At 40.4% G+C, this 13,914-nt stretch overlaps 1 protein-coding gene across 11 annotated transcripts in view; it reads left to right on the top strand.

Moving 5' to 3' along the window:
• The window catches only part of KIAA1217 (KIAA1217 ortholog), a 411,023-nt gene that overhangs the window by 293,973 nt on the left and 103,136 nt on the right, over positions 1-13,914 (top strand). The window lies entirely within an intron of this gene.

Raw genomic sequence — 13,914 nt, 5'->3', positions numbered from 1 at the left:
CTTTGTCTACCTACGTGACTTGATAGGTTACCTGTCTTGGATCAAAGTTATCTCCAATCCTGACCATTTCGGCAGTGTGTTAGTTGTAAGATATCTGACCCTTGTTCCTGTGTCCTCACCATCCATGTCCAATAAGTTGACAAAACCTGCTGCTACGTAGATAGTGTCAGCGCTCTAAATGTTTGATGCATGCTGCCAAAGGGTTAAACTTCTCCTCTCAGTGGGATCTATCTTCCCAAAAAAAAGAATAAAATATAAACTAAGACATAGCCTGTATCAGCCTGTCCTTCTGCCTGGACCTGGCACAAAGAAGAGATGTGGTAGCCTTGAAATTGTGCAGTAAATTGGATTCCCCTCCCGAATTAATTCTTTGCTGAATGGTCTCTTACAGATGTTGCGCACTGTTATACTTTCCTGCCTACATATTAATAGTTCAAAGGCTCCCCCACACACGGAAGGCCAAAGGAAATGCTCCAGCAACTTTCACTTGGCAACATTACCTTGGCAGCTTACTCGGAGAGACAGGATGAGGTTTTGCATTGGTCTGAGTGAGAGAAGTCTATGAAAGCAGATTTACATTACCATAAATCTCGAGGCAAGAAACGGCGATTGCATTCAATCTGCAAAATGACCGCTGGCCAGGAACAGGCCATACATGTCCATTATTCATAATGGTGCAACAACAGCCACGTAGCCATGATGTATTGTGCAACCTGCTAAATGGAGAGACTTGTCACTGCGAACCAAACAGAATTGCCCGTCATGAGCCTATAAAGTGGGAGGTAAGGGCAGGTTTATTTTTTGGGTATTAGGATAGTGCCCATAGTCATGGCCTGAGAGGGTCACCTTTGATGCCTCCTTAGGGTCCAGAGCCCAGTAGAGAGTTCTAACAATGCACCTTCTATAGCTACGTCCCTAGTCATTGGAAACAGGTACATGCCCTTTAATGTTCAGTTGTCCAGTTCATTCTCTGCGATCTCTGGGCTTAGTGGTAACCCTTGAGACTCCTCTATTGGTGTGATGGTGAGTTAGGAATGTCAATGCCAATTTTGTAAGCCACTGGACCATAATCTTATTTGGCAGGGTGCCCCATGTTCTCTCTGAAACTGGTCATACACAATAGATGGCTGTCTATTGTGTTGCCAATGGATATGATCATGAATGCAAGAACTTTCTATGATCTGGGACTTGTCAGAAACCCAGCCATAATGTCCTTATTGTGTCCGGGTTATCTTCTCATACATGTAGTGTCCTCCTGATAACCAGCCATGATGTCCTTATTGTAGTCAGGTTATCAGGAGGAGACTACATGTATGAGAAGATAACCCGGACACAATAAGGACATCATGGCTGGTTATCAGGAGGGGACACTACATGTATGAGAAGATAACCCGGACACAATAAAGACATCATGGCTGGTTATTAGGAGGAAACTACATGTATGAGAAGACAACCTGGACAGAATAAGGACATCATGGCTGGTTATCAGGAGGACACTACATGTATGAGAAGATAACCCGAACACAATAAGGACATCATGGTTGGTTATCAGGAGGACACTACATGTATGAGAAGATAACCTGACCACAATAAGGACATCATATCTGGTTATCAGGAGGGGACACTACATGTATGAGAAGATAACCTGACCACAATAAGGACATCATGGCTGGTTATCAGGAAGACACTACACGTATGAGAAGATAACCTGACCACAATAAGGACATCATGGCTGGTTATCAGGAGAACCATTACATGTATGAGAAGATAACCTGACCACAATAAGGACATCATGGCTGGTTATCAGGAGGACATTACATGTATGAGAAGATAACCCGGACACAATAAGGACATCATGGCTGGTTATCTACATGTATGAGAAGATAACCTGGACACAATAAGGACATCATGGCTGGTTATCAGGAGGACACTACATGTATGAGAAGATAACCCAACCACAATAAGGACATCATGGCTGGTTATCAGGAGGACACTACATGTATGAGAAGATAACCCAACCACAATAAGGACATCATGGCTGGTTATCAGGAGGACACTACATGTATGAGAAGATAACCCGGACACAATAAAGACATCATGGCTGGTTATCAGGAGGACACTACATGTATGAGAAGATAACCTGACCACAATAAGGACATCATGACTGGTTATCAGGAGGACACTACATGTATGAGAAGATAACCCAACCACAATAAGGACATCATGGCTGGTTATCAGGAGGACACTACATGTATGAGAAGATAACCCGGACACAATAAAGACATCATGGCTGGTTATCAGGAGGACACTACATGTATGAGAAGATAACCCGGACACAATAAGGACATCATGGCTGGTTATCAGGAGGACACTACATGTATGAGAAGATAACCCGGACACAATAAGGACATCATGGCTGGATATCAGGAGGACACTACATGTATGAGAAGATAACCCGGACACAATAACGACATCATGGCTGGATTTCTGGCCATAGAAAGTTCCTACATTCATGGTCATAACCATTGGCACCTGATCAAGACAAAAGATGTCACCACTTAGATGGTTAGAGGAACTCGGCAAAAATTTGAATTATTGAAATTGGAAAAAAACCTTAAATTTAATTATGTGCATGATAAAAACCCCTTTAAAAATTCAATTCGTATTGGAAGGATTTTAGATTTCCTGTATTGTTGTACGGCCGGTGGCTTTCGGTGTGATGTACGGTACATGACGTCCTGCAGGTAGAATTATACCCGGGCTTTGATTACAGCCGCATTGGGTTTTTAACGTATCCGTCGCAATTACAGAAAAATATCAAAACTTGGGAGAGAGAATAGTTATTATAGATTAAAGCTTGTCATGTTTATTATTCTAAATGACTTCAATTTTCTCATCTCTTCCTCGCTTTTGCCAGCACATTGATTTTATTTGGATTTGGAAAATGTACGCAATTTTAGTGAATAAAAAAACATAAAAGTAAGGACTCTGGGTAACAACACAGAGAAAAAAAACACTATTTGTATCATGCCCAATCTCAGGTCATCTCGATCTGTGTCTCTATATTAAACATCTCCACTATAATGGGACTTTCAGGGTGTAGACAACAGAAATTTTTGATAGGTCCCTCCTGTAGGATTTGCAGTTTACTCAAAAACTGGGGTCCAAATCACTGGCTACTAGGTGGAGAAAGACACAAATCTAGGTCCCAAAGGTCGGCCCCATATCTATTAGACATTTATGGCATATTCTGTTTTACATTACACGCTTTGTAGTAATCATACTTGCCAAGACTCCCAAGATGTCCAGGAGGATCCTACAAAAAGGACAAGATTGAAAGAATTTTTTCCCCTGAAATGGGGCAATTGGTCTCATGGGTTTTTTCCCCTTCCTCTGGGTCAACCCTGTAGTCTACTGTAGGGTTATAGGTTGGACTTGATGGATTGCTGTCTTCATCCAATCTCATCTACTATGTAAGGTCTCCTGACATCCAAGAAGAGTTGGCAAATCTCTCGGTCTCCGTAGCTCTACGTTGTATTATATTTCATATGGGCACTTTATGGGCCGATTGCATCACAAAATAGAAGCGTCATCGGGATATTTTTGTGTCTATGTCATGAGACGGGGGTGTGGCATACAACAAAATCAGGCATGTCACTCCCTCAAATGGGGCAGGGCTTTATTGTAGTCACCATAGTGACTTTGAACATTTGTCAAGTATGGCAATAATAGATGTTATCTCGAAACCATAACCACTTAAGTCGGCCCACACAGGAGGCAAGAAGGTTTCCATAACATGCAGCACACGTCATGTTTAAAGGGGTATTCCCATGACGCTTGTTCACTAACCTGCAGGCTGTTGTGCTCTATTCACTTCCTGCTTTTCTCGGCACATTGGTGGGCGGGGTTTCACTTGCATGGGATTGGTTGTAAATGAATTGCCACAGTATGAAGCTGATGTAGCAGAGCTGGATTTGAGTCAGTTTGCATTACACACAGAGCATTACACACTCCTTATCTCAGCCCTTATCAGCCAAATTCAATTAAACCGACTGATAAGAGCTCAGAAATCCTGGAGCTCTCACCTCCCCTATCTGAGAAGCTCAGCTACTTATCAGACACAAACAGCTCAGAGCTGCTCCCTGCTCCTCCCTCCCCCCTGAGAGCAGGCAGCTACATCACTTGGGAAATGAGCAGATAATCCCAAGGACCATAGAAACAGAGTGTAAACAATGAAGTGAATAAATTTGGTCAAACAAAGCAGTTTTGATAAAGCAATGCATTTAGGAAAAGTCTTAAATCCACATAAACTAGCAGTATCGATAGGATCCTTGTGATGGGAGAACCCCTTTAAGGGCCAGTTTAAGGGCCATCTTGTAGCCTCTAGTGGCAAGAAGTATAAGCTCAGCGTTTAAAATGTCAAATAGCAGCCACTAGTGGTCAGTTTGTAGAAGGCAACAGAATGCTGACAAACATAGCATCTGTTGTCAGGAATGGACAGTAACTTGAACCCATTTGAGAATATAAGAGACAAGACCCAATATCCAGCTAGGCAACGCAGGTGCAGATCCCTTTTAATTGCATCATAACTTCTGCTGGTCCTCATGGGCCTTGTGTCTGGGACTGGAGCCCATTGGACAGCCTTCCTGTTCTCTGGAGGACCAGGTCAACTATTACGCTTCTATCTGTATACATTTCTTAGGTTTTGGTAATGGCACGCTTACAGACCACCTGGATTGTCGAGGCTTGACCTTGGCGGAATGATGTGGGCAGATCAAAGTCAGATGTTACTCCCATCATCTGTGTTCTGTTATTCATTGCAGTTGTGCAAAATCCCTAATCTCATAACATCTTCAAAGCAATTTAGGCGAAAGCTTAAAAAAAGACTCTTAACACTACAAAATACCCTAAATCCTATCAAACGATCATGTGCGGAACATGTTTGTTTGGAGTAAACCCGCCCGATAATTTCAGACAATTATTCACATTGCAATTTCCCTTTGCAACATTATCCCCGGAACCGCTTCTTATATCTGAAGGGGCGACGTGAGGGACATGAGGTCTAGATTAGTGACCACAAATCCGTGACTCAACTACAAACACCCCCATGCTCCAATAGTTGCGGCATGATGGGAGTTGTACTGTTACGACAACTGGAGAGTAAGGGGCCATGAACACTGATGTATGGGACATGATACAATTATTTCATTGATATACTTTAGTATGGTGACTTATTCCAGTGAATCCTCTCACCAGCCCAAGTTGCATTGAAAAGTGGTCTTGTAGAGGGGTGGTCTTCACAATGCACATGTCCGTTTACATAATATATGGTGGAACTAAAAATCTTTCATGGGAATTGGGTCTGGACGTTGGGGTGTTCTCCAAAAGGTTATATCGTGAATAGAGATGGGCGAACTTCTCAAGTTTGTTTTGTATAGGATTTGGGAGGCTCCGGTCTCAGATTCATTTTGGGTTGATAGAATCGGAAATGAAGTTGTTATACGCTGGGGTCTCTTTAGACTTAGAATTCAGCATGTCAGGAAGGATACTAGAAGACAACTGCTTTTTCCTTTCTGCGGTGCTTATACATTATGTGTTTTCGGGTGCTGTTCATATCAACTCTGGTCTTTATCTTATTGGGTTTCTGTTGCTTTTTGGCAGCAAGAATGGAGAATTCTGTAGCACTATCCTTGATATCAAAACACTGGAACACATCAGTATGATGGACCTAATAAAATGGATCCTTCATAACCATTCGTGACTCCATTAGGCTCAGATCCCTGATCTATGCTCTGCCTTCCTGTTTTTGACGGAAACCTGAAACACTCTATTGTAAGTCAAATGGCATTTGTTAAAATTTGTTAGGGATTCTCCTAAAATTTGGATCATGGTTAAGAGTATCAGTGACCAGTGATACTGCTGACCAAATTGTCTTTACAGCAAACCATGCTATATAGACTGTTAAACTCCAATACCCCACATAATACATATATAGTAAGCCAACTAGGTCCTTTGGCCATCATATAATACAACAGATTTGTTACATCTGTTGTATTATATCATGTTATGCAACAGATGGTGGCTCAGTGGTTAGCACTGCAGCCTTGCAGCGCTGGAGTCCTGGATTCGAATCCTGCCAAGGATGACATCTGCAAGGAGTTTGTATGTTCTCCCCGTGTTTGCGTGGGATTCCTCCGGGTACTCCGGTTTCCTCCCACACGCCAAAGACATACTGATAGGGACTGTAGATTGTGAGCCCTATATGGGACAGTGACTGTCAATGTGTTTAAAGCGCTGCGGAATATGATGGCGCTATATAAGTAAGCATAATAAATAATAAATGGAAGCCATGATGTTACTGTGATCAGCCCGATCAAGATCTCTCAATTCAGGACCCTTGCTTACAAATTTTAAGTGCTACACTTAAAGGGAATGTGTCCCCAAAAATCATCTACTTTTTATAAATTAAAATGTTATATATATATATATATATATATATATATATATATATATATATATATAGGTTTCACTCCTATATCCTGCAATTTTTGACTCTGCCCACTAAATCTAATAATATACTCATGCTTGCCAATTCACTAGTGATTTTCTTTGCAGCAGTTACTCCATCTACATGCAGTATTACAATAGAAGTTAACACCCCTATAACTAAAACCACTGACCCATCATTGCACCCACTACTGACAATAGATGATGTCACATCTTATCTCCTCCCACTCCCTGCACAGAACATGTCTAGAAAACTCTCCCATAGACCTCAGTGAGTCGGCTCCAATCTATGGCTACCTATGGTCATGAGAGTGCTGTAAAGCATATCACTAAATGCTGTTAGAATGGAGGCAAGATGGCCGCCCCCGTAATCATGTGCAAAAAAATAGAATTTTTTCAGAAAATAAAACCAGATTAGAAAGAAGTGACCGATTTCATTATCTGGTTTTAATAAATGAGTTATAAAAAGTCAATGTATATTACAAGGCAATAACTGGATCCCAAGCCATAAGACGGCGGCGCCATATATCACAGCCCTAAATAGCTGCGGACGGCACAGTGTGTAGGGTCTGAACCCTGTGAAAACCTATAGACGTTTAATAAGTCTTTATTGTCGGGCGGTATTAAAGTTAAATTGATTCCAGCTCCGCGAGAAAAATGTTCTACACGAATGGAGAACAAATGCAGAGCAAGCTATAAACATTAGTGCGAGCTAACCTTCCTTTATACCGCGCTGACCCATTGTGCGAGACGCCTTTTTCTCCCTTTGAAAAGGGGATTAGTGGTAAATTCCTAGTAAATTCACCATATCAGTGGCAAGTGCAGTTTGATGAGTCCGGCCCTGGAAACAGGATTAAATTTCATGAATAATCTCTGTATTTTAAGTCTAGCAAAGGGGAGAAAAACATGTGCTATTGAGATTAACCCCTCCAGGGCTACAGTGGAAAGAAATGCATCTTAAAGGAGAAGCGCCGTATACAAGTGGCTATCATTTACTTGGACATCTTAAATGGGCTTTTCAGTATTAGAATGAAAGGTCGTATTTTAGTTTTCTTCTGAGAAACAGCGCCACACTTTGTCAAAGCCTGACAAAGCAATGGAGCTGAGCTGTAATACTGAACATAGCCTGTGGACATGGGTGGCGCTGTTTTTGGAAAAATTAGAGTTGTTTTTTCTAGTCCTGATGAGCACATTAGGTTTATGGGCTGACAATACGTCCTTTTCTGTTTTGGATGGGGGTTGGGTGTTCAGCCACCATCCCCATAATATACACATCCCTCCCAGTGTCAGTCTCATTGACCCCAGAAGAAGAAACCCTAGTAACATGAAAGGCCAGAAACATAAGGATGGATGGATGGATGGATGGATGGATGGATAGATAGATAGATAGATAGATAGATAGATAGATAGATAGATAGATAGAAAGATAGGTGGGTTTGGATAGATAGATAGATAGATAGATAGATAGATAGATAGATAGATAGATAGATAGATAGAAAGATAGGTGGGTTTGGATGGGTGGATAGATAGATAGATAGATAGATAGGTGGGTTTGGATGGGTGGATGGATAGATAGATAGATAGATAGATAGATAGATAGATAGATAGATAGATTGATTGATTGATAGATAGATAGATACAATTTTTTTTTCTATTGTAAGCACATATGTTTCACACTACACATATACTGTACATAAGAAGAAGAAAACCTGTAATATTTAGTATTTATGTCTCCCATATGGGTTCACTTACTTCTCAGGCCCTTTTGATGGAGAACAATTTCAGGTTATTAAAAAAGAGAAAAGTAATATCAGTGATCTCGCAATGTTTGTATAGTCCTGATAAGGTGGGGGTCACGGAGGTATGGAGGTAGAGTCGGCCTTCTTGAGTATACAAATAGCATTTGGGGCCTCCTGCACTTTGTCTGACCTTATGGGAAAACCTTCTTACCTCTGTGCCTTTTATGACATTCCTAAAAACCAGATGTACACATTATCTCCCTATGTTTTCTCCTAGGTATGAGACGCGTATACAGTGTTACATTAGAGGACTCATTATTGGTAGGAATGTTTTTGTGAGATTCATTTATGAGGTCCGCATATATTTCTACACATAATAAATATGATATCAATTGTCCTTCAAGAGTCCTGGTCTACAGGGGGGGGGGAATCTGGGGGCTTAATCTATACAGAACATGAACATGTTCACTTACAATTCCAAAAACAAATCTAATATGTTATTTATGGATAGACCCCAGTGACAAATAATTGGTTCCAAATTATGTGGTCTTCTGCTGGACCACTGGTGCTTATATGGGTCAGAATCAGGGACCAGTGGGGGAGTATTTGGTGCTCTAGTCGGCCGGTCTGACAAGATTTGTTTAGGTAAACTACCCCAGTAATAACCAGCATTGTCCATTTGACACACCTTGAGGGCTACCACACAAAATTATTCTGAAGGCCACACTTTATCTATACTGAACATGTCCACATTTGGTTCTATCTGCCTCCTTAACCGTGGACACTTGGGTCATATCGATGTGTACTCGTGTCATTAATGAGGTCTTGTAGGTTAGTTGGGGGGGTGACTGCAAAAATTGTCCCAAGCGATTGGCCCCAGATCAGTCTTAGATGGGCTTGTTATCTGCTGGACCTTCAAGGTCCATTGTTATGTCAAACCTGAAACCACTTGAAGATCCTCTAGTATCCTGGTGGGACAGCTCAATGTGTGACATAGCGCTAGTCATGGTCCATGTAAGTAGTTATTGGGATAAAAGGCCCATTGTGACTGGACATTAGTAGGATCATGGTGTAGGCAACCATTGTTCGAAGATGGATCTACAATACTTGGTTATATAAGTTTCTAAACTTCAGTTCTAATCATGTGTAACTTAGTTAATGTTTTTGTTCTACAAAAAGGCATCATAAGGTTCTAAAGACAAGAGAATTTGGTCTTGGCATTGTAGGTTATTTGGGGTGACTGCAAAAATATACCCAAGTGATTGGCCCCAGATTAATCTCAAATGGGGTTATTTGTGAGACCTTCAAGCTCAATTGTTATGTTAAACCTGAATCCACCTGAAGATCTTCTAGTATTCTGGTGGGACAGTTCAATGTGTGACAGCTCTAGTCATGGTCCGTGTGGGCATTAGTAGGGTCATGGTGTAGACAACTATTGTTTGAAGTTGGATCCATAATACTTGGTTATATAAGTTGATAAACTTCAGATCTAATCATGTGTAACCTAGTTAATGTTTTTGTTCTACAAAAAGGCATCATAAGGTTCTAAAGATAAGAGAACTTGGTCTTGGTCTTGTAGGCTATTTGGGGGTGACTGCAAAAATATACCTAAGTGATTGGCCCCAGATTAATCTCAAATAGGGTTATTTGTGGAATCTTCAAGCTCAATAGTTATGTCAAACCTGAATCCACCTGAGGATCCTCTAGTATTCTGGTGGGACAGTTCGATTTGTGGTATAGTCCATGCAGGTCAGTTATGGGTCAAATGGCCCATTGTGACCAGGCATTAGTAGGATCATGGTTGTTTGCAGATAGATCTACAATACTTGGTTATAGAAGTTGATAATCTTCAGATCTAATCGTGTGTAACGTAGTTGATGAGTTTTTTCTACACTAAGGTATCATAAGGTCCTAAACACAAGAGCACTTGCCATTAAAAAAAACTTTTTATTACTTCTGATTCATTTTGCTTTGATCGCCATCCCTTACATTGTTATCCAGAAAACCCATCTGTCTGCGCACACAATGCATTGATCTAAGGTCTGCAGGTTTTTGGGGTAGGCTGATGAAGAGCATTGTTAAGACTAAAGACTCCCTGTATTACCAAAATTGGAAATATTTCTCTTCTCCGAAGAGCAATGTTTGACCAGATGTTTCTAAAAATTGGCAGAGGAGACAACATGTAGTCACCTTTCCTGATTTAGCTTCCAACCATTCATGTATATAAAATACACTAGAATTTTTGCCATATATGATATTTTCAGGACTTGTTAAAACATTTGCAAAAATTTTTTTAATCAAAAGGAAGTTGGACTTTCAAAAATATCTTCTTGTAAAGCCTGTTCTATTCCAGACTTATCATTGACTATCAAAGAATTGTTTTTTATACTTGAATTTACAGCAAAATTTTTAAAACATTTTTAAGAATTTTTGGTGATTTTTTAAATTATATATCTTATTATTTTTTATTTAAAGTGATCCTAGAAATCTTAAAATTCTAAATTTCGTCACTAAGCCAAAAGTAGGTTGTATCCTGGAAATTGACCATGGGATGTAGACACAATGGTCTGGAGCAAACCCTATTGATTTCTATGGGAGAGTTTTTTAGGCCTTCTCTGTGATCTGTGTCGAGGTAATTGTACAGAGAGGGGACTAAATACGCTGTGATATCACCTATTGTGATTGGTGGATTCTGTGTCTTATTAGCTGTGTTGTAAGTGAGGTGGCTGCTACAAAGAAATCTCCTATAGAAAAATAAGGACATGTCAGCATATTATTTGGCTTAGTGGCCAGAGTTAAAAATTAGGGATTTTTAGAAATTTTTAGAAATATACATAATACACAGTCCAGTGACATTAATGTGACCACCTGTCAAAATCCAGAATAACCCCCTTTGGCAGAGCGGACCGCTGCGAGACGTGCAGGAAGAGAGGGGATGTTGTGATGATGTCACTGGGATGTTGAGCCATGCCGACTCCAGTGCCGTGGCCAGCTGCGCTAGGTTACGCGGTTGAGCATCCATGACGTGAACAACCCGATCGAGGTGGTCCCACAGATTCTTGATTGGGTTCAAGTCCGGGAAATTTGCTGGCCAAGGGAGTACGGTAAACTCATCCTGGTGCTCCTCGAACCACGCACGTACACTGCGAGCTTTATGACACGTGGCATTGTTCTGCTGGTAGATGCCATCATCCTGAGGAAAAACAATTCACATGTAGGGGTGAACATGGTCCGCAAGGATAGATGCATACTTGTGTTGATCCATCGTGTCTTCCACAATGATGAGTGCACCCAGATGACTGATGGCACGTGCCTTCTGCGATTGGTTATTTATCGTTGACATCAAAAGTAGGCGGTGCTCACATTAATATGACTGGACTGTGTAGAATTTAAAAAAAAAATGTTTAACATAAAAGTTAAGGATTTTTTTTAAGTTTAAGTTTTATGGCAATGCTTTTCCTTTGGACAATCACAACTTTCTATAGCGATCCCTTAACAATAATCTTCCTCTTTTGGGACCAGTGATCTGCTGAAACTCAGTAGGGTAATTTGGCAGTAAGTATTCAGTTTCCCCACAGCACCACCACAGGAGAAACTATGCATTACACAGTGTCCATTCAAATCAATGGTTTTCCATTGTAATGCAGGACAGGACAAGTCCTCCAGAGTGAGAGACACTCTTTATAATTATTCTATTCTAGTGACGATCCTAGTAACAACTTGTACTGAGAACTTGTTAAAGAGAACCCGTCACTGTTCCAATTCTGGAGCATACTGTAACTTCTTAGATCTCTATACTTTAGTTTTTCCTACTTGAAACTGTGTAATGCCCCGTTGTACCTGCGGGGGCACTGCAGAATAATTGCACACTTACTGCCATCTTCTATGAACTACATCCAATCTCTAAAGGTTCCAAAAGTTGGATGCCCTTGTAAGATTTCCATCTTACAGAGATTTTTCAAGACCCCAGCCCCTTAAAGTTATATATTCTGTACAATTTCTGTAAAGATGTTGGAGTTTAATAAAGATTTCACAAAACCTTCCTTGAGCTAAATATATAAATAAATTGCCAGGGAAAGACATATTTCTATTGAGTTATCCCGGCAACCATATGTTATTCTCTTCCCCCCGAGGATAGCGACAAAAAATTGTAGACGGCGCTGCTTTAATCAGTGCATAATTTACTTTATTAATGTTTTAACCATTAGATTGTTGCTGTTTTCTTGGAGTTTTAGTCGCTATTTTCATGCATAAATTCATGTGTATGTCATGCTTGTTATACTCGGAGGTTGTAGAAGGAATTATAATCCTGTTATGATTTAGAAATGGAGAGCAAGGAATGCAAAATAGATTTCTCAGACTCCGATGGAACGGCTAATGGGCTGAAGGGAAACGCAAAGTTCTGGACTGTGAATAGAAAAACTGACTTAAAAAATACAATTAAACTTTTTTTTGCTGATGTAGGATTTGCAGCCTTTTAATTGGCCGTTTCCCAAGGTTGTTTTGTGATGGTGCGGCAACCCAATACCTGGAGCTCATGGTAGGACTGGCCCACTGGGGTAGCAGCTGGTGGACCCAAGCTTTAACACAATGATGGTCCAGTGATACCCAAATATGAAGAGTAATATAGTGTTTTCTTGGGATTGTTGGATCCGTTGGACCCAAGGATCCTAATTCCAACACTGCTAGAGTTTGATATGAGTTTCTTCTATAGTTCAGAGCAAACCTACTGATTATCAAGGCTCAGAAGTGTAATGGAAAGCAACTTGGTCCCAACGTGGACTCTATAACAGCTACCCACCTACTAGACTGGGACTACCTATGTGGCAGTGGGGTCTTTGGGCCCCATCATGTAGATACGTATTAAAGGGCTTATCCTATGCTAGACATTTATCACTGATCTATAGGATATATGGTAAAAATCGGGTCATTTGGGTTCCATTGATTACGAGTTGGAGAACTGGGGCTCATGTACGCACCTTGCTGTTCTACTTAAGGTCTAGGGTGACAGCCAAGTACGGCACTCAACGGTTTCCACTGGCTCAATAGACTCTGTATGGACCAGCAGGACACATGCATGACCATCACACGATTCAGGCTCAATTGGGGAGAAATGCGGGGCTTGGAACCCATATACCAAGAACTGGTGGGGGCAAAACATTTACCACCTGTAATAAATATATATATATATATATATATATATATATATATATATATATATATATATATATAGTGTCATAATTTATTTTTTGGACAACTTCTTCAAAGTGGACAATGCGATATTCATTTTTTCTATTGGTTTCTATATATAAGGACATATTATTTGGGGGTTTTATCTACTGGACCTCCATAAGTTGTGTAGTGGATTGAACCTATTGAAGTTCCTATAATTCTTTGCTTGACCTACCATTATTATTGACGTATAGATTTTGTGTAATGTAAAATCTTGAAGCATTTTCTATATTATATATTACGTTATTTTTAATAAAAGTGAATTTTTGGTAAGACATTCCTTGGTAATATATTACCATTTGTACCATTCCATGTATGGATGCTCTAGCCGTATACAACTATATGCCTGTAAAGTTACATATATTGCCTATGGACACCCATGTATATTGGGTTTTTTTTTTATATGAGTGTGTTGAAAAGCCTAGCCAACTATGGA

Source organism: Leptodactylus fuscus, chromosome 4 (assembly GCF_031893055.1).
Source record: "Leptodactylus fuscus isolate aLepFus1 chromosome 4, aLepFus1.hap2, whole genome shotgun sequence".
Lineage (NCBI taxonomy): Eukaryota > Metazoa > Chordata > Amphibia > Anura > Leptodactylidae > Leptodactylus > Leptodactylus fuscus.
Note: the sequence above shows the minus strand (reverse complement) of the source record. Positions and strands in the feature narration are given on the sequence as shown.